General features: G+C 42.2%; 1 long non-coding RNA gene across 2 annotated transcripts in view; it reads left to right on the top strand.

The window, feature by feature from the left end:
• Nucleotides 1-24,027, top strand: part of LOC140002582 (uncharacterized) — a 42,508-nt gene extending 18,481 nt beyond the window's left edge. Inside the window, exons 2-4 of one of the 2 annotated variants that reach the window (XR_011809535.1) lie at nucleotides 3,111-3,156; nucleotides 10,518-10,673; nucleotides 16,572-24,027. This is a non-coding gene — a long non-coding RNA (uncharacterized lncRNA). The remainder of the gene's footprint in view (nucleotides 1-3,110; nucleotides 3,157-10,517; nucleotides 10,674-16,571) is intronic. The other variant, XR_011809534.1, reaches the window with a different exon arrangement.
• Nucleotides 24,028-24,919: the final 892 nt, after the last annotated feature.

Here is a 24,919-nt window from a genome sequence, read left to right as displayed (position 1 = left end):
GAAACTTTTCAGAGAAGGAAGACATTTTGGACATATTATTAGTCTAACCTGTTTGATCTTCTATCTTGCCCTAACTGATGACTTTTTTAGTGCTATATTTAGTTTCCAGTTCAAATATATGCTCACACACTACGGCATTGAATCAGTTCCTTAAAGAGAAGACATATTTTCAGAGCTGGAGTTAAGTCAATGTGACTTGAAGTGCTTGAATGTACACAGCATCTGGCTTTCATCTGGGTTTGCTTCTCACACACACTCTCTCAGAGGTTTCTAGCCTGTTCACTCCCATAGATCGGGTATTTTGAGTAGCTGCTTGGAAAATAGGGTAACTGTAGATGGGCTACAGCAGATTCAAGGTTTAGATCCAAAGACTTCAGTCTGTTTGCCTACTAAAGACAAAAGAGCAGGGATGACTTTGTTCAACAGTAGCTATATATATACGTTTTATTCTTCACCCATAGTCACACAGTTCTTTCAGAAACCACAAAACCAGGAATTTCTGATGTGAAAAGCTGTGTTATGTCCCCTAGGTCTCTTCTGTGACAACAGCAGGGAAGAAATGAGGAAAATTTGACACTTGCATGGGACTTTCAGGTACTGGTTACCACATCTACTTCAAACTTAAGTAAGCACAGATTTTTATTTTTTTTTTTCTGCTGCAGAGGCTGACTTTGAATGTCCTTGAAGTCTGGTGTTATACATCCTGGCAAGCAAGTAGAGAAATGAGACAGATGCATCAATTTAGTCATATAGGGAGGTTTCTAGTAAACTTCTGCACAACGGGGTAGTGACAGTGTACTTAGTAAAGCCACACGCTTTTTAAAAATAGTGCTATTGATTTTGTTAGTGTGTGTATCAAATGTTAGCACATTCATTAAAACAGCAGCCTTCCAAACACTGCTGCAGAACAACCAGCAGGCCTGGAGTCAATATGCATCTGAATATTGGCTCGCTTTCAAAGGGTAACTTAAAATTAGGGCATTGACTTTTCATGTTGTGGAGGAAAGATCTTAGAGGGAGCATTTATCAAACAGAATTAGGCAATATTTATCAAATACAGCTAGGCTGCAGATCCTGTTTGAGCAGGCAAAGATGTGTGCTTACAGCCATGTATAGCACTAGCAAAACAACATGATGTATGTTTATATGTATATATCAATGTCTAGGTTAAGAGTCTAATATGTATATATATATGAGAATAAAGAGGAGAACATTTATCTAAGGGAAGTTTCAGTTCTGAACTCTTGTGTGAGTATACTGAAACATCACTCAGTAGGTAAGCAATGTATTAAAATGATTAAATAAATACTGTGTCTATGCCTTTGTCTTTATCATATGATTTTTGTACAGTGCTGTGAGCAAAGCAATGCATTAGAACAAATAGGACCATTGATGGCAGTAGGTTTACAGCAACAAAATACAGTCCATTGTGTCTGTTGAAAAAGTGCTAAGATAACACAGCAAACTTTTTTTTTTTTTACCCTCTCCTTCTAAGGATGAGAGGTGAGGGAAGAAGAGTGGAGGTTATTCCACTTCTAATAGTTTTACTATGAATTTTTGACTTACCTGCTGTTTCTTTTTCCCTTTGGTGTCTGTTCATGCTGCTCTTCATAGTTTCTTGGCCCTTGAGAAATGTTTCAAGGCTCTCCAGAATGGGTTCAGTTCACCTCTGCATTCTTAATGTAAACCCACGAGGATGATTTATATCTCTGGAGAAAAAATGATCCCACTGTCAGGGCGTTTCTTGTTCCCTCCACTAAGCTGATTAGGTTTATCCAATATCTGTGGGTTTTGTTTGTTTGTTTGTTTTTGGCAGGGCTTCTTTTAACCCAGATAGAGGCACCAATCCCATTTACCCCATTGCTCCCCCTCCGAGGGTACAGGACTGGGGAAAGAGGAGGTGGAGATTTCTGCTTATGTTGTTGTTGCTGCTAAGAAAAATGACTGTAGGAACAAAGCCAAAAGCACCTCCTGAAGTATCCAGTTTCTTTCTCCTACTTAGAGAGGGACCAGAGAGCTTCAATGACTTGAGCCCTAACTTAAACTCCTTGGGTGCGAAGGAAATAAGTATTTCCACAGTTAAATATGAATTTTAGCCATTCTGATTCACCCATCAGAGATGCCTCCGTTACTGTCATGACTGCAGGACACTGGTGAGGTGCCTGGTGCTGGGGGTACTGTCATGTCCACAGAGCTGGCTCCTGGCTGGTCTGGGATCATTGGATCTGATCGGGACTGCAGCTACAGATACTGAATTCAGTGAAACCTTCACCAAAGACAGTGTTGATCTGTTCCTGCTTCCCAGCCACATGCTGAAGGCACTGAACTGCATTCTCCCTCCTTTCCGTATTTTGCTTACTTTCTCTTTTGTAATGCAGAGCAGCACTTGGAGAGAATGGCTTTATTGTTTGCAGCTCCAGTTAATTTTTAACCTGCTTGCCACTGTGACTTGCTTGGTGAGGTCTGGATTTTGCAAACTTCTCTTTAGTCTCAGCTGAAAAGAGCTTTTGTGATGTTGTTGTGTTGATACTGAAAAAACGCAAAAGATAGATGGCAAGCACTTAGAGAAAACCGATGCCTTATAGACATACTATGTTTCTAATGGATACAAAAGGTAGAAAAGACCTGCCTCAGTGTATTATCCCATCCATTCAGCTGCCCTCACAGTTGGTAATGGAAGTGTCTTTCCAGTGTATATCTTATTTTGTACGACGTTCAAGTGTTCCTAATGACGACACCTTCCCTATTTTACTTTGATTTTCTCTCATGCTGACTGCATTATTACTGTAAATGGATGTTACTCTTTGTCTCAAGATGCGTATCCCAAAGATCTTCATTTATTTCTTTCTCCAAAAAGAGAAAACATGATCTGGGGCAGTCAGCCTCTGCAAAGGATAGTTTTAGCAGTTTTATTGCTCCCCACAGATTATGACCTCTCTGAAATCTCTTCGAATTCCTGAATCACCTCCTGCTGTTAATACCACCACCAAAGTTGGGCCCTAGAGTCTACAGGGTCACCCAGGAATCCTTACCACTGTGATATACTGCATTTATCTTGTCTCCTTCTTTGATGAATGCTGAGCAATAATTGTAAATCTTTCTCCCCTTAGCAGCAGGACGGGAGCTGGAGTTGAGTTCCTCCAAAGTAAATCCAAGGTAAACTGATCAACAGAATGAGTGAGTGGAGTATGGAGGGGCAAACTGGGAGCATATGGGGGGGTCTGAGTCTTCCTTGTCATTATGCCACCAAAAAGCACTATTTTAACTAGCAAAATTAATTCTTGACTTCTTTTCCACTTAAACCACCAATTCAGTGGGTGGCTTTGGATGAATCTGTTAGAGGAGTAATTTAAAGGGTGAATTTAGAGTAGTTTGAAAAACTTGACCTTTGTTGCAGAAAACTTGAGTTCCTAAAATGTGAAGTGTCCATAATGGACTCTTATCTTTGTCTGATTTTATGAAATGAGACTAACATTCTTTACCATGTTTGTAAAATACTCTGGATCAAGGCAGCTGTGAATATGCCAAGTGCTAAATTAGATTTATTTTAAGGTAACCCCTTCTCTTCCCTCTAGTTTTGAGCACCTTGTATCTATCAGTGACCCAGCAGGGATCTAGCATGTGGATTGCATGGTGAGATCTAAGAAATACGGAGTGTAGACTCTATTCAGAAATTAGCCAAATTGCCAAGCTCAGATGATTTATAAAGCTAGCTTTTTGTGTCCTTTGCTTTACTCTTCCTTTCAAAACAACCTGATCCTTTTGGAGCCTGAGAAACAAAAACTGTGGCACTAGTTAATCCCATGAAAACTTCTCTTTGACAATGTCTTCCTCTAAGTAAAACAGTCCCCAAAAGCTGCTTCCCTGTCCAGAAGGAATATGTTCTCAAATAACCACGGAGATGATAAAATGATTTATATTTTTTTCAGAACAGGCAAAAAAACTCTGCTCTTGCTTGCAGCAAGGATCTCCTTGCTGCTCCAATTGCTGGACACTGCCAATGTGGAAGGACTGCAAAATCCACTTTTGCATGTGCCAGTCCCAACCACCCTCGGCTTATGCCCACAGCAGAACTTGGGCCCATTTTGGGGTGGGTATAACAAGTCCCCAGCTGGCAGAGCCATACCAGGGGCTGCAGGTAGCTGTCTGCCTGCTGCACTGATGGCCACACCAGGGACAGCATGAGCCACACAGCCCAGGGATGGGGGGAGCACGAGGCTGAGGTGGAAGGGATGACAGAAAACTGCTCATAAATAAGGAGAAGTTTTGTATTTTGTGAAGCTGGTTTGCTAAAAATGCCCCCAGATTTCATTCTTCATTCAAAAATGGGCTCCTTCCTGACTAGAAATATATCCATTTGAAGTCTAAATTACTTTGAGATTAAACTGCAAATTAGGTTTCTGGATTTTAAAATTCCATTTTAATTGAATGTTGTAGCCATGTGGAATTTAAAGAAACTGAAAATCTCTGAAGCCAAATGGCAGACTTATTATTTGAAATTTGATGACAAATTTGTCCTTAATTTCATCCAATTATATTAAGAGGTCTTTCTGTTACAAAGCATTAAAAAGCACTACTAAGGCCAGAAAGGCGCTAGAGAAATCTTTTTTCTGTCATGTGGAGCCCTGTACAGAATTGCGTGGGTTTAAATAAAATGTATCTTGATAGTTTACCTTAAAACTCTCTGTCCTTTTCCTCAGTTCAGCTGAATCCTATGAAATAGATACGCAGCTTGGAGAAGTTCTTCACACCCCCACAAATGCTAAAAATGGCCCTGATACAACATGTATTTATGTAACAAAATCATCTGCATTAATATCTTCCTTTCCTTTCTGCAAGAAGCACAGGAGGGACTCAGGCTGACACATTTTAATGCAGCCCCTTCCATTCTCCTTGCATTTCGGGCAGCAGGGACGAGCAGTGTTTTCCCTCAAAATCCAGGCCACGGAATGAACATGAATATGACATGGTTATTAATAGGGTGCTCGAATGGGAAACTGTAGTCCAAGCTTTTGGGCTCTCTCTCTGAATATTCAATACCCAGTTATGGATCAAAATTGCTGGGTAACAATATTTCTGGTCAGTGTTGTAATCCTCGTGATCCAAAATAATGAGGGCATTTAGAACATTTATACTTTTACCAAGAAGCTAAGAGGCTGGCTTGCTTGTGGGATCAAGCATGATGTATAGAGCCTCTCACCTCTTGTTCACATCTGGCAGGGTGAAGTGAAAAATGTTCCTGCTGGACAGCTGTCTGGTGTCCCATTTGTCACTGTCACATGCAGGTGGACTTCTGCTCTCTGGACCACAGCCCATCCCCAGGCATCTGGGCAGGTCTGCAGCTGGAAAAGGGGTTCAGACACCACAGAGGCGCAGCACCGGGGTTTGTCTCTGCCCCCAGGGCTTGCTCCCTGGGCTCAGATGGAGGCATGCAGTCAGGAAGCAGAAGAAGAGTGAATTATAGCTGCTGCTGCTGTTGCCACCGTAGATAGGGTTGGAGGAAGCCTTGCTCACCCTGCCGTGTTTAGGATCACCAAGGTACCTGGGGATAAACAGCCAACAGCCCTCCCTGCTCTCCAGACAGATCCTTACGTACCAACTCTGCTCCTCCCCTCTGGATGCTGACACCCAAGGGTGCTGGCCGGCACGGCTCCCTGCCAGCTCCTTCACAGGCTCTGTTATTCCCAAAGGGCTGTCCCCAAAAACAACCTCCTGAGCCCATTCAGACAATGCTCAGCACCCCGACCTGATGCCTGTTGTGGAAACGAATCCTAACCAGCAGCGAGGATCAAACCAATATTCTCGGCAGCAGCTGTAAACTCGATAAGCTGCCTGTCCTCCTTTCTCTCCCCCCGCCCCATCCCTCCCTTTGGTGTTGAAATGAAGGCAGAGACATGCTGAGAGAAGCAGTGCAGTGCTCTGTTTGCAGGATAATATGCCGACCACATGTATGTATTAAAGGCTGTATGGAGTTATAATGAGCCAGGAGCATTTAAATGCAAGCCAAGGGGAATTTGCTATTCTGTGTGGGCAGATTTCAATTGTAAGGTTGGCAGCTCTGGTATCCTGTTCTCTAATGCCATGGGATGAGAAAAAATAGGCTTTTCTTTCAGAGCAGTTGATTATTGAATACGCACCAGCTGTTCACCCTAATCCAAGCTTTCTGTGCTTGCTCCTTGTAATAGAGGCATCCCTCATCCATCCATCCATCTATCCATCCCCCCGTTCTCATTTTCATGGCTCTTTTGTAATCTTTCAGAAAGGTGGTTAGCAGATATCAGCCATCTAAAGTGACATAAGCGTCAGTACCAGGCGAGGGTTATAACTAATTAACGAGAGAAGAAAGGCACCCCCAGCCATATATTGAAACTCAAATTATATTTCTCATCCACTGCAGGACATGAAAAAAAGCCATCATGAATCAGAAGGCAGAGAACCATTCTTTAGCAGTGACACCTGACTCTGTGCCCAGCAAACTGTGTGGGATCAGAGCTGGAGCAAGTCCTCCGCCGGTGCGGAGCAGCGGCTGAGCTGTCCCTCCTGCCCCACCGAGAGCCCAGGGACCTGCACCCAGCCATGCAGCAGCAGTAAAGGAAACCTTTTTTTTTTTTTTTAAATATTTTTTATAATAAAGAGGGAGGAAGGGGCGAGATAAGGAGTGAATTCCTTCTGGGTGCTTCTCACTCAGCCTGCAATGTTATGTAAGCCTGGCACAGCTAATGCCTGCTCTGCTTCACCATCAGCCCGGCTGTTTCATCCCCGCTACACAATTATTTCATCAGTCTCTCCTACTAGACATCACAGCGCTGCCACAATTAGTCACCTCTATTAGGATATTGGCTAAAAAAAATTACCAACCACCAGAGCCACGTTGCACAAGGGTGGGTGAACACAGCTCCAAGTGGTCCCTGCCCCAGAGATGTTCAAGTGTCCTGGAGGAGGGGGTCACAGGGCAAGGGGGTGACACACAAGAGCCAAGGTGGGAAAGCAGCAGGAGAAATGTTTCCAGGAAGAGTTTAAAGAGCTTTGGCAGGGGAGAGTGAGTTTAAGTGGGAATGAGTCGACTGGGAATAAAAAGCAGTAGGAGAAAGGACTTTGTAGGTGAAAGTAGGGTGGAGGAAAAGGTACAGCAGTAAGTGACAAGCTGCAAAACAGAGGTTGATGTTGGTGAAAAAAGGAGGGTTTGCTCAAAAAGGCAGCCAGCTCAGCAGCTCCTCCCTGCCTGCATGGCTGCCACCTCTGGTTTCATCATCTGCTGTGACTGCCGTGCATTTTGGCCCTCTGTCCAGCTCCTCACTGTGTCTGTCTGGAAGGTGGCTCCCTCCACAGTCACCACATCTTTCCATGCTCTGCGAAAGGGGAGCCCCATGGCCTCCTCTCTGGAAGTCTTGGTTGAGACACAGAGACTCAGTGCGATGCCAGAACCATGCAAACTGAAAAGCTGCATTATCACTGAAGACTGTAAGTTCAGGTTTGGAAGTGTAGATCTGGGATGCTCTGAGGCATTGGGAGAAGGTGGAAGATGTGAGCTGAAAGGGACAGACGAACAGGCACGCACAATTGCATTCTTGTATGTTATCGGCATATGGATGGAAAAATGCGTCTTTGAAGTGGCTACTTGACTTCCAGAAGCTTGAGAAGTCAAGCTGTTTGTATGACTTAGCTAACATTTTAAATCAGTATACCTAGACAATTTACAAATAAAACTCCATAAAGAATTGGACTGGAGACTCATTGGCTGGCAAGTTAATTTAAAAAAGAGGGCTAAATGTGATTCTTGGATGAGTAGAGAGAGGAATAACAATTTGCAGTAAAGTGATTTTTGCAAATGGCATTGGTGACACCCCTAGTGGGCTGCTGGACAATGCCATTATGTCCACATTTTCAGCAGAATATTGAAGAAATGATGAGGTTGCAGAAAAGACTTCCAAAAATGCTTTGAGAAAATTAGAATTACAGTTTGAGATAATACTTTATAGCAAGAGACTCGGAGTGCTTAACCTGTTAAGATTATCAAAAAGAAGATTGAGAAGTGGCTTGATTACAGTGTGAGTACCTCCATGGTGAGAAAATACCAGGTATTAAAGAACTCTTTAATTTATTGGAGAAAGGCATAATAAGAAACAATAGCTGAAAACTGAAGCTGACCAGACAAATTTAAATGAAAAATCAGGCATAATTTATATTTTAACAGTAGGCATGATTTATGACTGGTACAAACTTTAATTTTAGTGCCAAATTCTCCATCAATGGATGTGTCAGATCAGGGCTAAACTCCTTTCCAAAAGGTTTAGTTAAACACTTTTTTAAACACTTTTTTTTTTTTTTTTTTTGGTGATTCAGTGCAGATTATATTGTTTGTGATACAGATTATACTATATAGATGATATATATATTTATATTTATACTCTATTATATATATATATGTTTGTGTGAAGATTATACCATTTGTGATATAATCTGGTGGTCTTTTTTATTATGATTTTTGTCTAGAATTCAATGAATAGCCTATGTATCCACAAGAGTTCAGTGTTTTTACTATAGTCAATTTATCTGATGACTTCCTTCTTTACCAGCTTCTCTTTTGCAGAGCAGTTAGCACGCAGGGCCCAAATCCTGGAGATCCGCCAATGCATATGTTGAATGACTGTAATTAAAAGTTAAAACACTTACAGCTTCAGTTTCAACCAAGACTGACTTCCAAGGGTAATTTGGGGGCTTACAGCAACAAGCAGCTATGAAGGTTGTATGAGTTTCATGTGAATTGGGCAGAAGAGAAGTGTTAATTTGACAAAGTGGAAAGTTGCTTAAATGTGGCACTCAGTGGGTACGTAAAATGGTTAAAATTAAGAGAGTTCTTTGCATGTACAGTCAGAGGGTGGCTGATAGGGTGATGGGAACTGCTTGGTGTAGAGTAGATGATGCCTGGACTCTTCTGGATTAAACAAGTATTACACGAAGTCTGCAATCATGACTGAATTCAGTAATTCAGTCGCTTCTAGTGTTATGCTCCTAAAATATCCACCCCCAGGCTGCAGTGGTATGTACCAGCAGAAGCTCTGCTCCTGACGCTGCAAACACATTTGTTTTGACCAGTACGTCTTCCATGGCTCAGGGCACACCCTGAGTACTTCAACAACGGAGCTGGTAGGCAAGAACCTTGGTGTCAACAAAAAATAAGGGCAAATAAGTCCCAAATCTAGAGTCAGACTGTTTAATAGTTGTTGTGCTTTATAGGAACTCTGAAAATGAACTGCAGCTGCCAGGCTGTCTGTCTTAGCAATTTCTAGCACCCCATGACTCCTGTCAAAAAAAAAAAAAAGGGGGGGGGGGGGGGGGGAGGTGGAGAGAATATCCCGTTTGAGCAAAAGCCTGGTACAAAGACTGCCCGAATGTGAGCCAGTGCAGAGCCCTTTAAATGTTGTGGCCCAGCCCCACTTGTGGCAAATTTACCCCATGATGAATCAGTGCTAAAATTGTCACATCTCAGAAGCCTGCCTTTCTGTGCACAGCCTGCTCCTTTCTCACGCTTTCAAATGCACAGCCGGCCCGTTTTGTACACAGCTGCCACGGTGTGATTTGCTTTGTGTTTATGCCTCGAGCTCTGCCTCTCTGTTTCCGTGTCCGCAGCCTGAGCCTATTCTGTGTCATCCTAGCTGGAAGACATGCTAGAGAAACATCCCCTTCAGCCACGCATGAGGGCATCGGGGCTGCAGTGATGCAGTAGCATGGCACCTCATTTCTCAGTTTGACTCTCGGTGATGTTCTGGGATGAGGGGGTGCCCTCTTACTCATCACACCACCTATTCTCACCTGCCACTCCACCAGGTGCTGTAGGTCCTGGGGTGCCAGTCTCTGCCACCACGTCCTGTCCGTCACCCAGGAATGGTGCTGATGCAGCATGGCAGGGGACAGACAGTGTGACAGACACACTGTGGCACCTGGCCCCGGTGCTCCACAGCTCCTGTCTCTCTTTGCACAGGCACCACGGGTGCAGACTGAGGTGCGGGTGTAAATCAGGAGCGGTGGTTTTGCAGGCAGTGATGCAGCATTGGTGTGGAGCAGCAGTACGGGGGCTGCACTTTGCTTGGAGGGAGGGATGGAGAGGAAGGGAGGGAGCGCTAAGGTAACCACAGAAACCTGGTATCCTTGGATATTAGCAATCATGACCTACTTCTGGGTATTCACTCACTTTTTTAGTGCTGTTGACAAAGGAAGGGTAAAATGGAGAGCTTAAAGCTCTGTAAAGGAAAGAGATCTTTCCGTCATTTTCTAGGACCAGGATTATCAATGATAATATTCAGCTGTTGTAAATCTTCGCTTGCACTTCATGCTCTGTTTTCATGCTTGCTTTATATACTATAGAATGTATTTTAATAATACATTACTGAAACACAACTGATGGAGCTGTTTTGTTATGTGCATGGTGTAGATTGAAGTGACTGACTGAGGTGGTGTTGTGCATGTATAATCTAGCTGCTGTCAGTGGTGTTAATCGTGGTCTGTGTTCGATTTAGATCAGAGAGAAATCCTTGTTCACATGTGATACCTGAGCCAGCAGAGCTCCTGATGGCCCTGCTGCTGCAGCACCGACATCAATGAAATCACACTGTTGTGACGCAGGAAAAACAGTCCCTGGGATCCAGTGAGATATGAAGAATTTATACTAGCAGGTAACTGAGAGCAACTGAGTCTATTTAATATATTTAATTTTAATTCATATTTAATGCCAGATTAAATACCTCATTCAATCAAAAGTAAATAAATATATCAAAACAAACAAAAAACAAGGAAAATGACTGGGGATTTCACACTCATTCTTAAGCTATCAAAGGGGAAGATGTTATTCATAACATATACATATGGGAAGATGAGAATGTTGTCTACTTTAGAGTGGTATGTTTTCATTTTAAAGGGTAGATAATATGTAATGTTGGGCTTCAGCTGAACACCATTAGAGCTTTCACTTCAATGGACCATGGACCACTGGAGTGCAAAAATCTGTAACTGGTGTGTTAATAAAGACAGAAATTGAGGTTAAAATCCACAATTTAACCTCATGATATTCTTTCAATTTTGACTATTCTGAAAAAAAAAAAAGAAAGAAAGAAAACCTCTCAGAGGTTGGACTCAATGATCTTGAGGTCTCTTCCAACCCAGAGATTCTGTGGAAAAAAAAAAAAAAAGGAATAATGAGTCAGGGCTTGCCAAGGTATTTTTAATATTTTTCTGAACTGCAGTTCCTTCCTGCATGCACAGTCTCACACATTTAGGCTATGCTGGCAAAATGAACCAGAAAGAAAGAAATCTGAATGCCAATAGCAGTGGACATGTACCTTTCCAGAATGATTTCTTATTAACTGCTAAGTGAAGACCAGATTAGCTAAGGGTACATAATGTCGCCTGAATTCTGTTCCAATATTGCGTATGTGCACAGCTGCCTTCTCTACAAATTGAAATCCACAGGTATTATTTAGCTGTATGTTCTGCAGAACTCGAACCTCAACAGCAGAGTACTGACCAAAAGCTCAGCTTGAAGAGATTTTGTGTAGCCTGTCATCTACACCAGACAAGGCTCAAGCCATGTTGTTGATTCTCAGAGCAATAAATGACATGGTCAGATTTAACTGTTCCCACTTTATGGGTGGAAAACTTGTATTAGATGGCAGTTAGATGATCTGCCTAATGCCACACAATGATTCATTTTGCAGGATTGAGTGGAAATTCATGAATTCCCAGTGCAACAGAGCACAAGACTGAACCCTTGCCTTTACAGGCTTTGACTCAAAATTTGTCACTATTTCTTTCATCTGGTCAAGAAGGATTCATGGTCAGCTAGTTTCTGCTGATGATTTAAGCATTGTCTCATGTAGACTTGCTTTGATCAGGCTTAGGCTGTCTGGATTGAAATCTTGGCTCCACTGAGGTCAGGAAGAGTTTTACTACTGACATGAATGGGTTATGATTAATGAAGCTAAAACTCTGCCAATTGCTTGTACCAGGAGCCTTGTCTATTCTACACAGTACAGCCTCACATACACAGTGCTATCTTTGCAGCAAACATCAGATGAACCACTGGCAGAAACAATAGTAAATTTGGGGCAAAACCTGCACCGTGCCTCCTTCTGCCTCCCCTCATCCCCCATCATCAGCACGGACATCCTGGGGAGAGCATTAAGCAGGCACAAAGAAGCAAGCAGGGGGGTGGGGGGGTCAGTGGGCTGTGGATAATGCTGAGCTCAATGTGCAGTTTTGCAGTGCTGTCTAATGCCTATGTCCTCAGGGAAGTAGACTTTCTTATTTTGAAAAGGGCTTGTGCAGCAGGTTCACGAAAGATTTTTCAGAAAAAGCCTGTCTCAACAACCTATTAGTAACACAGCCTCATGACAGACTCAGGGATATTTCTAAAGCTGTTAGCTTAATTTATTGTGCTTGGATTGGGTGATGTGAGGATTTATTTTTTTGATAGGAGACATTTTTCTCTGTTACATTACAAATTTTTATTTTTCAATTAAAAACACATGACCCAGGTAGGCTTTCTGGTCCGATTTTTAATACTCCCTCTGCACCATACTATACTCTCTTTGCTAGGGGGTCTTGTTCATTGAATGGTATTTTCCAAAAGCCTTTACGTTTCCTTCTTCATTTAAATAGTTACTTAGTCTTTCTTTACTCTAAAGCTGAACTTAAACAAGATGTAATTTACATACCAAGTCACTCAGAGCCTATTGTGTGTCAAATTAAAAAAAAAAAAAAAGCCATATTTTATCCTTTCCAGCTGACAAGTAGAAAGAAATATGTTGAAAGGGACATAACCAATTATTAAGGGCATTTGACAGCATTTTTTCTTTTTTATATTATTTAGTAAAGTGCTCTTGTCATAAACTGGGATTTATAAACCTAGAAAGATCCTGAAATATTAGGCTGCATTATCAGGACTTTCTTCTCAACAACAGGCAGAAGTACAAGGCAAACAGTTCGTAGCAAAAAAAAGCTACAATAAAGAGAAGCAAAACCAATAACAGAAACAAGATAGAGCAGAGACACAGATTCTTGCATTCAGTACATGCACAATTCCACTGACTTTAAGGAAAACAATATAATACTAGATCTTTTAATTTTTATTCACCTCCTTGAAGATGTGCTTTGTTGCATGGCATTAACAGTGAGCAGCCCTTTGAAAGCATGAGGTGTAGGTAATTAGCAGAGTCTGAGTGTACGATTATTGTCAAATACCTAAAGTTGTACAGAATATTTGGGCAGCAGTAAAGCATTACAGCCTATGAAATGCACAGCTGTGGTCTTGACTGCCCACAAATATTATATGTGGTTCTCTAACAGCTGGTTTTAGTGGACAGGTCACATTTAAAATGGTAACAGTCTGCCTGTGGCAGTTTTACCCACCACCAGTATTGCAGCCTGTCCCAAGGCACAGCGTGGCGTGCTTTCCACTAATAAAAAGCTCCTGCTCTTCAGCGGAAAAGTGACAGTCTCTTCAGCAGAGAAGGACAGTGACACCAATGTGCTGCAGTCCAGGAGACAAGGAAATCCCTGTGCTGAAGAGAAACATGTAAATGCAAGTTCTTCTTTGACCATAGCCACCAGTTCATTCACACTTGGTGGTAGGCCTCAGCCTGCTGGGGCTAGGCCCCACCTGTGAACCCTCATGTACTGGAACACCTGAAATTCAGGACCAAGGACTGACAAGTTTGTCCATGGCCTCCATGGACATTTCTTCCTAGCACCTCCATAAGAGAATTAATTTTTATCTACAGCTTTTGCCAATGATGGGATTAGTGGGAACAGTGGGTATCACACTGGGGACAACCTAAGAATAATGTTAGAAATGTAATCCCTACCTCCACAGGAACAAATTCAAGCATCAGCCAAAGCCTTTTAGGCTTCAAAGTGCATGGACAGCATACACACAGTGCCACTAAGTGATATAGATACTTCTCTTAGCACTCCATGCCAGGCTCCCTATTGGCACAAGCTGTTCACAAATGATTCAGGCTAAACCTATCCATAGACAGAATGAACCCAAAAGGTTAGGGTTTTTTAGCTGGAAATTATATGAGATCTACAAGCTCCAAGTTACTAATTATCCAGTACTTCTCTGAAGTACCATTTTCTGTTATGAGCAAATCTCTACTTTATCCTGTATATTTGCCCACCAGGGACAGCTTACTTTGGGAATCATGGTCCATCCTCAGTAGAACAGACCAGAAGTTGGTAAGATTCTCTTATGCCTCAACTCTGCTATGCAAGGACAGCACATACACTAGCAGCAAGCCCAGCCCTGGTTCACAACACATTCGGAAGTGCACACCATAAGGGAAAGCACACACTGCCTGCACAATACCCCTCAGGAGGGGTCCCCACCAGCCAAAAGGCATTAGAGACAACTACAGTCCCCAGGGAGGGCATAAATATCACAAGGGCCCAATAGCAAAAAACAGATTATAATAAGTGTGTGCAACAGGACAAAAGTCATAGTGGAGGTTCTGTGGCTAGAGGGTCTGGCTATAGATGATTCCATGCTGGTCTGGAGAGACACCTTCCCCGTTGGCACAGAGCAGCTCAGTGAAGTCTTCTTTCTACCATTTATTGCAGTGCTCACTGGCAGTGCTACGGCAACGCATTATGCAAACAAGCAATGATGAGTAAGAACATGCTGGCAGTGCCAGGTAGCTATAGAGATCTGGAGTGTCCATCATCGCCTGTCACAGAATGCAGTTTGCATTGTCTGGAAATGGAAACTGTCCCAAAGGACTGGCTAAGTAAGTGAGCCACTAAGTGGCCACTGATCTTTGGTTATTGCTCTTTCTTCCTAAAAATTCCTAGTTTTCAAATACCATGTTTGTGAAGGAAATAACTTCTCTGTCTTCAGTATGTTCTTAGTAGGATGCTAGGTACAGCACATCTGGCATTGGGCTACCCGATTATTTGTACAATGGAAAGACAAAGGGTTAGCATTCACAAAGCCCATTATTGTGCTGGGGATCTTAGCACAGGGCATAGTTTGAAAGGGAAAGGGGCATTACTATAGCAACACACAACGCAAGCATACAACCACAGCTTCCAGAAGCTCCTAGAAGTTGCATAGGTCTCATTTTCCTTTGACAGCTCTTCTTTTTCCTAAAATGAATTTAATTGAAAGCTGGCTGTAGGGAACTTACCTTTGTTTTACCTGCTCTGATTACTGGTGGAGGGAACAACAACTGGAGATTACTACATTTGCAGATTACTACATTTTAATACCTATTTTCCTGCACAACTTAGGAGGCTATATGCTTTTCTGGAAAAGCTGTTCTCTGGTTAGAGCACTAACTTAGATCATCAGAAATGCTCCCAGCCAGCTACAGAATTGGGCAACCTTGGATATCATACGTAACCTCTACACGTTAGTAAAATACAGCTTTCCCTTAAAAGGTTTTTGTGAGAATAAGAATTTAAAAAATAGTAAATTTGATGCGGTGGACAATACACAATTCAGATGACAGATATTTTTGTAATGATAAAGGATCTTAGATGAGGTTATTTGGTATCCTTAATCAGGCAAACACTGATTTTACAAGGGAGCTGATTAAAAATGTTCTGTATAATATTAGGGACGTAACAAGTTATACTAACTATACTTGTTTTGGAGAGTATCTTGATAGAAAAGGACCTTCTAGCTCATAGCAGAAGCTTTCTTTACAGCACAGCCAGGTCTATTCCTTTTCCACATTTATATGTTGGTATATTTCTGGTTCCTCTAGTGACAAGATTTTCCAAAGTGACTTTGCATCTTGTGTGCCTTGATTTGAGAAAGCTCTGAGATGCCGGTGCAGTGCCAAAAGCTCCTCTGACAGGCAGCAGGTGCAGGAGAGCTGGACAATGGGCTCAGAGTTCAGTCTCTTTACCACCTAGAGCTGCAGATGTGCAAGGCAGGAACTGAAGCTGCTCTACATTTCTGTGTGTTTCTCCCTGTCTGATTCCATCTGTGAGAAGCTTTACTGAGCCTCAGAATATATATATAGCTGGGGTGCTAGAATACATAAGAATTCACATTCTGTGTTCTTTTGCAATCCTATAACATGTTAGAGACAGACAGAATGATTGCAGTCAGACCCATTTAACCTTGGCAAATATGTTCAGCTCATCCCTGGGTATTGAAAGGCTTTAAGTAGTAACCAGCATGCCTGTCTAAACACATGCTCATCAGCCTGATAAAGTCTGTGGTTTGACTTTTGAACAGTACAATATAGACAGAAATCATAGATAAATAGTGACACCCCATTCCATTTTAGAAATAAGGATTTGCACTCTTCAGCGGAGCTGACACTAGCCAGTACCCTGCGTCTGAGAATATCCCCATCCAAAGATCAGTTCCCTCAGAGGAAGTCACAGGATAATGCATTGATTCACTATAGAATAATCTGCCAATAAGAGAGGAGTCTTCTACTCTTACTTAGTATTTAAAACATGGGAATTAATTACCCTTTTATGTATTTTTAATTCTGTCTAATACAATCATGGGTATTTTTGTCATTCATGTCAGAATGTAATTTGTCTTCTCTGCTTTTCAGGATGAAGAGTCCACCTCCTGCATGACAGTTAATGCCGTGTACCTGCCCTCCAGGAAACATGGGGCAATGCACAGAGTTCAACATCTCATTCTTCTGGCTGCTCAGCCCCGAGCAGAGCAGGCTGAGGGGAGGCCTCATGCCGGCCTGCAGCTCCCTCACAAGGGGAGCGGAGGGGCAGGCGCTGAGCTCTGCTCCCTGGGGACAGCGACAGGACCCGAGGGAACAGCATGGAGCTGGGACAGGGGAGGGTCAGGCTGGGGGGTTAGGGAAAGGGTCTGCACCCAGAGGGTGGTTGGGCACTGGGACAGGCTCCTCGGTGCTAACATCAGAGGCACAGACTTCAGTCCCATTCCTGACCTGCGTGTAGGCGCTGGCAAGTTACAAGGACTAGAATGGTCTGCAGCAGATTTTGTCCTCCCATGGCACCTCCCTTGGACACCTTTCACTGTCACTAATTGCTTTGGCCACCTCAGCAGGCACTGAGAAGAACAGATATTACTGTCTTTAGAAAAGTAAAGAAACCAACAGACACGATGAGAGTACAATGAGAGATATTCTCAGGTGAAGTCCCTCTTTTAGTGCTTTATTTTACTGTGTTCCTTTAGTTTTGTACTGAATTCTTGTTCTGCATGAAAAATATTTTCTGGAACTTAGGTAAATAAGCAATGTCCAAGATGTCCTCCCTTTGACTACTGCCAAACGCAATGCTAGCAGCCTGTGTCTCTGCTCACAGAAGCATTCTTGGGCTATGCTTCCTACAAACCCAGGCCTGATGCACATGGGCCTAAATAACCCTGTGAAGTTCTGAGTACTATATTGACACCTAAAGAGATTAATAATCTCTGAATAATGAAATGAGAGAAAAATAGACAACATGTACATATACCAACATATTTAATATAGTAATATAAGATAACAGCACAAATCTAAGCTTTTTTTTTTTTTTTTTTTTTACCAAGCTGTGTTGAGATTGGTCTTTTAAATATTTTAGGAATAATGAAATAACTGATGCATTGTAATCCCAGTAGAGGCCTCACCATTGTATCCTCAGGCATTGCTCTGCTATTTCAGGCTCTGAAAGAGTGCAGTTTAATAGAGTGAGAAGATCAGAAAGCTTTGTCTTTGTCCTAACTCAATGTCTGAGTCCTCCAGGATCTGTTCAAATGCCCTGGGATTTCTGCTTACTTCTTCTAAGCATTATTCCAGTGCTCTAAGAGAAGACTTTTGGGCTGGGACCATGCTTCATCTCCAGAGGCAAAGAAGCTTAGGGTAATCATTTCATTGCCTAGGGATCTGGGGAAAGTTTAAGGCATCACAGTGCCTGAGGATTTCAGGCTGTATCAGGGACCAGAAGAGGCATGCATTAGAGTAGTTTCCACAGCCCAAATCAGCCCACAGTCTCCAGAGCAACATATGGTACAGGTTTTTTTTTTTCTCCTTGTAGTGCTTTTCCTTTAATTCCTGCCATCTTTGCTGGGCATCATAAAACATGAGTCTTGGAGTATGTAGCAGGGATTGTTCTTTATCTCCTAGTGACTCACCCCTAGGCCTTCTGTGCCTTTAGAAATGTACACTGGGACCAGACCTAGGGCAGAAACTGTTACCATTCAAATGGATTGTCAATGATTTTCAAATTGTGACTGATGCAAACTCACTTAAGAAAATATCTAGAGGGATCTCTCATATAATGTGAATAATTAGTTATAGTCATAACTGAACAATTATTACGTGATGTGAGTGTCTATGCATCTGTTTCTATCTTTAGATAATCAACCCAACATTAAAAATAAAAAATACATAACAAATATTTAATGAATATAATAAAAAAATCTCAAGCATAGTCATTCAGATTTTAAATGAATTTCCATAAATTTTGCTCATGCCTTTCCTCACATCGTCAATGAATATTCAAGGAAAAGGTTCATGGTCAAAAGCGTTCACAAAAATAGCTCGTTTTAATTAAGTGATACAGAATATTCACAGAAGTGCATTTCCTATTCATAACTGTCAAAACTACAGCAGAAACCTTTTTTAATAATTTTGCCTGCTCTAGCAGGACATGAAGACCTTCCACCTGACCTCTGCATCCCACCAAAGCATTTGAGCTTTCTACGTGCCAGGAGCAAGGCTTCTCTCTAAGCACTTTCTCTTTGAAAATTCTCCTGGATGCTACTTCATATTCACAAGCACCTGAGAATTTTTAAAGTACTGTCCTCTGTCTCATTATTTGTTTGATACTTAGCATCAAGGCCCCTTTTTTTGAGCAAGATGATTTAAGGAACTGAAACAATTGCACAAAGCAATGGTCAAAAGGAAAACATACCCAAGGATCTGATTTCTGTGAGCAAGAACTTGTACCATAAGCAGTGGAAAAACTCAGATTAATGGTTACCTATGGCAGGAAGCCAGAAGCATGTAGAAACTTCTTTTGTGCAAGAAAACTGAGAAAACCGCCTTTTTATGAAATCTTACTATGATTGTTTTTTTTGTTTGTTTGTTTTTTTGCGGATGTCCTTTGTAACCAAACACCCCCCCAAAAAAAAAGGAAGGAAGGAAGGAAGGAAGGAAGGAAGGAAGGAAGGAAGGAAGGAAGGAAGGAAGGAAGGAAGGAAGGAAGGAAGGAAGGAAGGAAGGAAGGAAGGAAGGAAGGAAGGAAGGAAGGAAGGAAGGAAGGAAGGAAGGAAAAGTAGAAGAAAGGGAGGTTAAACCAAGGCAGAGGGGCTGGTGTGGGAGGCCAGTGGCTGTGGCAGTAGGGTTTCTCTGTAGGGCTCTGTGGGGCTGTTGGCCCCATGGGCTGAGGTACCCTTGGAGGTGCTGGGCTGGAAAAGCAAATGGAGGAAGGCAAAAAAGCATTTCCAACCTACCTTAAAAAAACTGCCAGCAAGAAGCAGTGCCATGCTTCTGCCAGCCCTGCTGCACTGCAGAGGCAGGAGACCTGTGTGAGAAGGCCACAGAGCTGGCAGCCACATCCCTGCCCCACCGCCCTCCACGTCTGCTTAAGGCAGAGGTGGCTGCCCTTCCTGAGGTGCTTTTTTACACAGGTTTTAATAATCCATTTCATGTTAGATTCCTGCTAACATGAGGGGAAAGGGGAGCTGGGGAGTGCTGTTAGGGAGCCTCATCGGTATGGAACTCACATACTCCCAGTCATCTATTTCAGAAACGTGTCTGTGCAGGGGTGGGAGCGCAGTGACTCAGCGCAGGCAGCGGCAGTGGCAGCGGAGGGAACACGCCACGGCCTCTGTCCCCCGCTAACACACCCTGGCTTAGCCTCCACACGTAGCTGCCCTCCCTCCCCCCTCCCTCTGCCTTCCTAACAGGCACCTCCAGGGAGCTGCTGGGATCCAGTGAGGGGCAGGGGGCTGTGCATTGCCCCTCTTCTCTGCCCCTCCCCACTACTGAAGGAGCCCACCACAGACACACCACAGCTCCCTGCAGAGGGTGTGAGGGACATGGATGTGAAGAAAGACTTCTTTCACTGGGAGAAATGGCGATTTCCAGTCGTGAATTGATGCAAGGTTTGCACCAGGGTCACTTTAGTATTATATAGGGCCCAGCCTGCTCCTGAGTTGCTAAAACATGTGGAGGAGATGGGCACTCTGGTGGCTCATGCCTATGTTTGGCCACAGTGGGGCTGGTTGCACTAGGTGCTTTACCAGCAGACATCCCAGGTGTTTGTGCGGTTAGGCAGGAGCTGGGCTGAGCAGCCTGCTGGGCCTGGCATGGCTGACACACCGGCACGGCCTCAGCAATGCGAGACCCAGGTAGAGTCGGGTCTCTGCCAGGGGACCAGCACAGAGACGTCCATAGCCACAGGGCTGCAGGGGCACAGACAACAGCTGGTGGGCAGGGTGCACGCAATTTGTAACCCCCATGCATTCAATATTAATGGCAATCCGGTAATTTAAGGAGGACCTCTTTTTCTGCTGTCCTTCACATTGTAACATAAAACAAAGCAGGCATGTGTGCCCAATGCATGTTTAAAATGAAGGTATGCAAAGTATTTTATTATTAATAATCATTTATTATATCTGTAATTAGGTAGGTTTGGATCAATCTTAGAGAAAACACCACTGAGCTTGTACTAGATCAATGGGTAGCCACATAAAATTGCTTTAGAGCGTTAGTTTTTCTCCTTTCTCTTAAAGCATCACCCAGAGATCATTTCTGAAGCAAGAAATGACTGTGTCTGAATGGTTTAGTTACGATACAGTCCTACTCAGAGGGGCTGGAGACAGCTTAAGTTAAAATGTATTTTAATGTTGGTAATGCATTTCATTACACTATGCCTCAAAAATCCTTTGAGGCAGGCAAGTTATCCATATCTAGATGTTGAAACATGGTAAGATTAATGTTGTGTCTTTCATGTATATAAAAAATTGCAGATTTGTGGTATGAATTACTTTATTTTTTGCCTGAAGAGAAATAACAAGTGAGCAAGAACAATTTTCAGGAGAAAACAGTTTGTCTTCTGCATGTGAATCTAGTCTCCAAAATGGCACCTGCAGTAGCAGGCTATCAGTTTAGAAGCCTAAGACAGCTGAATACAGAAACAAACTAAATGAAATTCAGAACTTTCCTGGCCAGCAAGAAAAGGATTTCACCAAAATGAAGAAAGTTGCACTTGAAAAATTCTTCAGAAAGGCTGCTCAGGAGGGAGCCACTCAAGGACTTCTAGCTGTAGGGTAAGTGGAAGAGCTGTAAGGGTCTATCTACAGTAACAGTCTTGAGTGCCCTGTCATTGCTTCCCCAAAGGATAATGTTGAATGTAATAATTAACCCATCTATAACCAGCATTCTTCTCCTAATAGAGGAAAGGGGTGGAGAACAGTCTGTCAGACTTTGAGTTCTTAGTTGTTGGCAACATCCCTTGCAATGGGTACATGTAGAGAGAGACGGTACGAGATAATGCTAACTACAGTGTAGTTGGAAGATGGGGGAAATTCCTAGATGGAAAGCTGGAAACTTTCATAGCCAATTGGTATTTTTGAGTGAAGACAATTTTTCTGCCTTTTCACCTATAAATACATCACTAGAAATGGATTCAAATACTGGTGGGACAGTCTATTTTTCTGCCTCTCAGCAGGAAAACCTGGCTATGTGACTGTCACTGTCATCTATTTTGTTTGAGGTAGAGAGTTTCAACAGGTTGCCTGGAAAGCAAATGTAAACAAAGTGAACTGAAGTGAGCTTATATTTTGGCCTCAAAGACCAAATTCAAACATTCAGAATTCAGCTGCAAGCACATAGACCTGCAGAGAGAAAAACTCCAAAACCAAACATCATTGATCATTCCTGCCCAGCTCCATGAAGGGAATTCACTTTCTTAGGATGGGCTCAGCTTATTCTGAAAACCAGGCATGGTTAATATGCTACTAATTTCGTTAGTGTTCCTCTCTAAACCCTCTCAAGTTCTCCCTGCCGGAAGTGCCCCATAAGCCAGCGTCTGTTGAGAGTCAGATGAGGTTAAAGCTTTGTTTCTTGACTTTGATACAGTGCAGTAGGAAGGGCTGACAGTTAAATAAAACTTACTGACTCAGCTTACCCAAGTATCTCTGCAGAGGAGTTGCCACATTTGACAACACATCAGCGTGGTGTTATGCTCCTTGAGGAGCTGAATGCATGCTAGATAGAAAATGCTCTTCATTTTTCTGCTTGCATCTATGCAATTTTCATGGGGATTTTTCTTAAACTTGCTGCTGTTCTTGGTCACACTCTTTGTCAGCAAAAGGAGAAAAGATTTGTCAATATTGCTGCTGAATGCAGATGTCTTTCCCTTGGCCTGAGTCCTTGTTATCTGAACTCTGTAGTAGAAGAAAGAAAGGAGGAGAGGAGGGGAGCAAAGCTAATATTATTAGCTTTGCTTGCCTGTGCCCAGTACCCAAGAAAGACCGGAAAGCTACTCACTGTACCAGTCCAGCTGTTACCAGGTGTTGCCACATGAACCATGGATGTTGGAGCAGTGTAATGCCATAGTGGTAGCTCTCCTTTTACCAGTGACATCTTTAAGTCATCTTTAGTCACCTCTACAAGGTGGGCTTATTTGATACAGAAATAAGTGTGTTGTTTCCTTTGTGAGAGCTGCTGGATTAACCTGCTTGCAAGACTCCTTTTGCAGAAAATCTCTGTTGCAATTCCCACCTCAAAAGTAGTAAATACTTGTTCATTGTGTATCCATCTGAAAGGATATAATGAACACTGCTTGAAACTGGGGTGACAGCTTGGTGCCATACAGTGAAACCTACTTAAGGGTCTATCCTCTTGCACTCAAGCAACAGAATTTCATAGACTTCCAATAGTCTCTTCTACACTGAAATGAGTGTATATTATTCTAAACACAGTATTGTTATGAGTGTTCCTCAATAATGCATTGAGCAGGATAGGAAGCCTTTTTATAAAAAAGATGTTTAGTGTATTTAACTGATTCTTTCTGTAGCTTAACCAAATGTGGACTTACATTGGGGTGCAAGGGATTAATCATAATTCCTAAACATCCAAAGAAGGTGTGAGCAGAAGCGATATGATCCGCACCTACACTAGTATCTTTTGCCTTTGATATTGAGTACAAGGCCATGATTAGAAAATGAAGGACTGAAACCTGAGCTCTGATTATTAAAAGTCCTTGGGAACCATCACTGATAGCCTAAATGTGGTTTCCTATAAAGATGATAAAGCAAAATCCTAACCCTGCTATATAAAGAGAGGAATCTGAATAGCAGGGCAATTTCTTCTTAGTATGGCACCAAACAAGAACATTGGGATCTGTGATTTGGGGAAGAACTATGAAGCATGGTAAATATGCTTGATCAAGAGATACCCAGTGATAAAATGGATGTGTTTTTAACCTCATACAACCACAGGATACTAACCTGAATGCAAGGGTAACTGGATGGAATTACATCAGCTGTCTTAGTTAAGAGATACCATTAAACAGCTCTAATAATCCCACTGGTCTCTACAAATTTTTGTAGATTCCTGGAAGTATGGTTCTATGATAAGCCTTTTGTAAGTCATGACAGGCAACTCTGTGCCTAACTGCACTCCAGAGTTTTTCATCGGTCTGAGGAACAGCCAGCAGCTATTACCAGACAGTACACTGCCTTTAAATAATTTGATTCTTTTGTTCTCTCACAAAAACAATTGACAGACGATGGAAGAAATCAGGAAATAGTCACTATTCATTGAAGAAATTGTGGTTTGGCTGCCATTAATAAATTTAAGTTGAAAATTAACTATATTAAACTTTTGTCTATTACCAAGGAATTGGGGTCAAGCATTTCAGTGTTCTACCAGTTTTAAAAATACATGCAAGAAATCCTTATATTACAGAAAAATCTATCTATCTATATAGATTTGACATTTATACCACAAGATACTTTGGTGAAATCCAGTTGTCAGCGGTCCTTGATCTTTTGTTTCAAATCAAAAGGTGTGTAAACTCCTTGCAATGAAAGAGTTCCTCTGACTCTGTGTTTCTTGAACTCCACTATTTGGCAAGGATATGGAGTGAACTTAAACATATGAAGAAAAACAGTCCTCCCGAACAGGAGCACTGCAGCAGAAATACAGCTGTAAAGAATCAGAGCCAGGGCACGATAGGATTCAGTGAAGCCAGAATCAACTGATTTGTGAGACTAAACCTTTTCTGAGAGAAAGCCAAAGATGAAAATTTTAAAACTTTGGTTTCTGAAAAAGACTAAATAATCAGTTCTTAGTTGTATTCCCACTTTGAGAAAGAAGTTGCACGTTAATTTGTTTGCCAAAGGATAGTGTTTATAAGAAATCTATTTTCAGAAACATCTAAAGCATCTTTAATCAGAAAATCACTTTGTAATTCCTGACCCTTCTGCTATATTTAGACATCTAAGAGGATGACTTTTTCAAATGTACTAGGCAAAGCCATGCATAAAGTTGATGGGAATTCACTGTTGGTACCTTTCATGATTCTCTCTCCCCCTTTCAAGTTCAGGATAAAATATAGTGCTATGAACTGAGTGCTGTCCATTTTAACAAGAAGACAATTGTAGTAATTTTGATGCCCTTTGTGCTATTACAAACCACACTTTTGTTTCCTTTTCTGAAGAATATACATAACAGTTGGGAACAATATAGCTTACATTTTGAGGGGAGGGTTACAATCCACCAGTGAATTTCAGCACAAGAGTGCCATTAGTCCAGTCCCTTCATCAAACTCTGGAAAGTTTTGCTTTTGTTATTACACGACACATTAGGCAAGCCAACAGACTTGGATGTCAGCTGGATTTCCTAAGGAAAATAAAGTTGAGGTAAGTAGGTGTCTGTCCTTTAATTCACCTTGTCTAGCTTTTTAAACCAAGTCCAATTCATGC

The sequence above is a fragment of the Anas platyrhynchos genome, chromosome 5, assembly GCF_047663525.1.
Source record: "Anas platyrhynchos isolate ZD024472 breed Pekin duck chromosome 5, IASCAAS_PekinDuck_T2T, whole genome shotgun sequence".
Classification (NCBI taxonomy): domain Eukaryota; kingdom Metazoa; phylum Chordata; class Aves; order Anseriformes; family Anatidae; genus Anas; species Anas platyrhynchos.
This window is presented reverse-complemented; position numbering and strand designations above follow the sequence as displayed.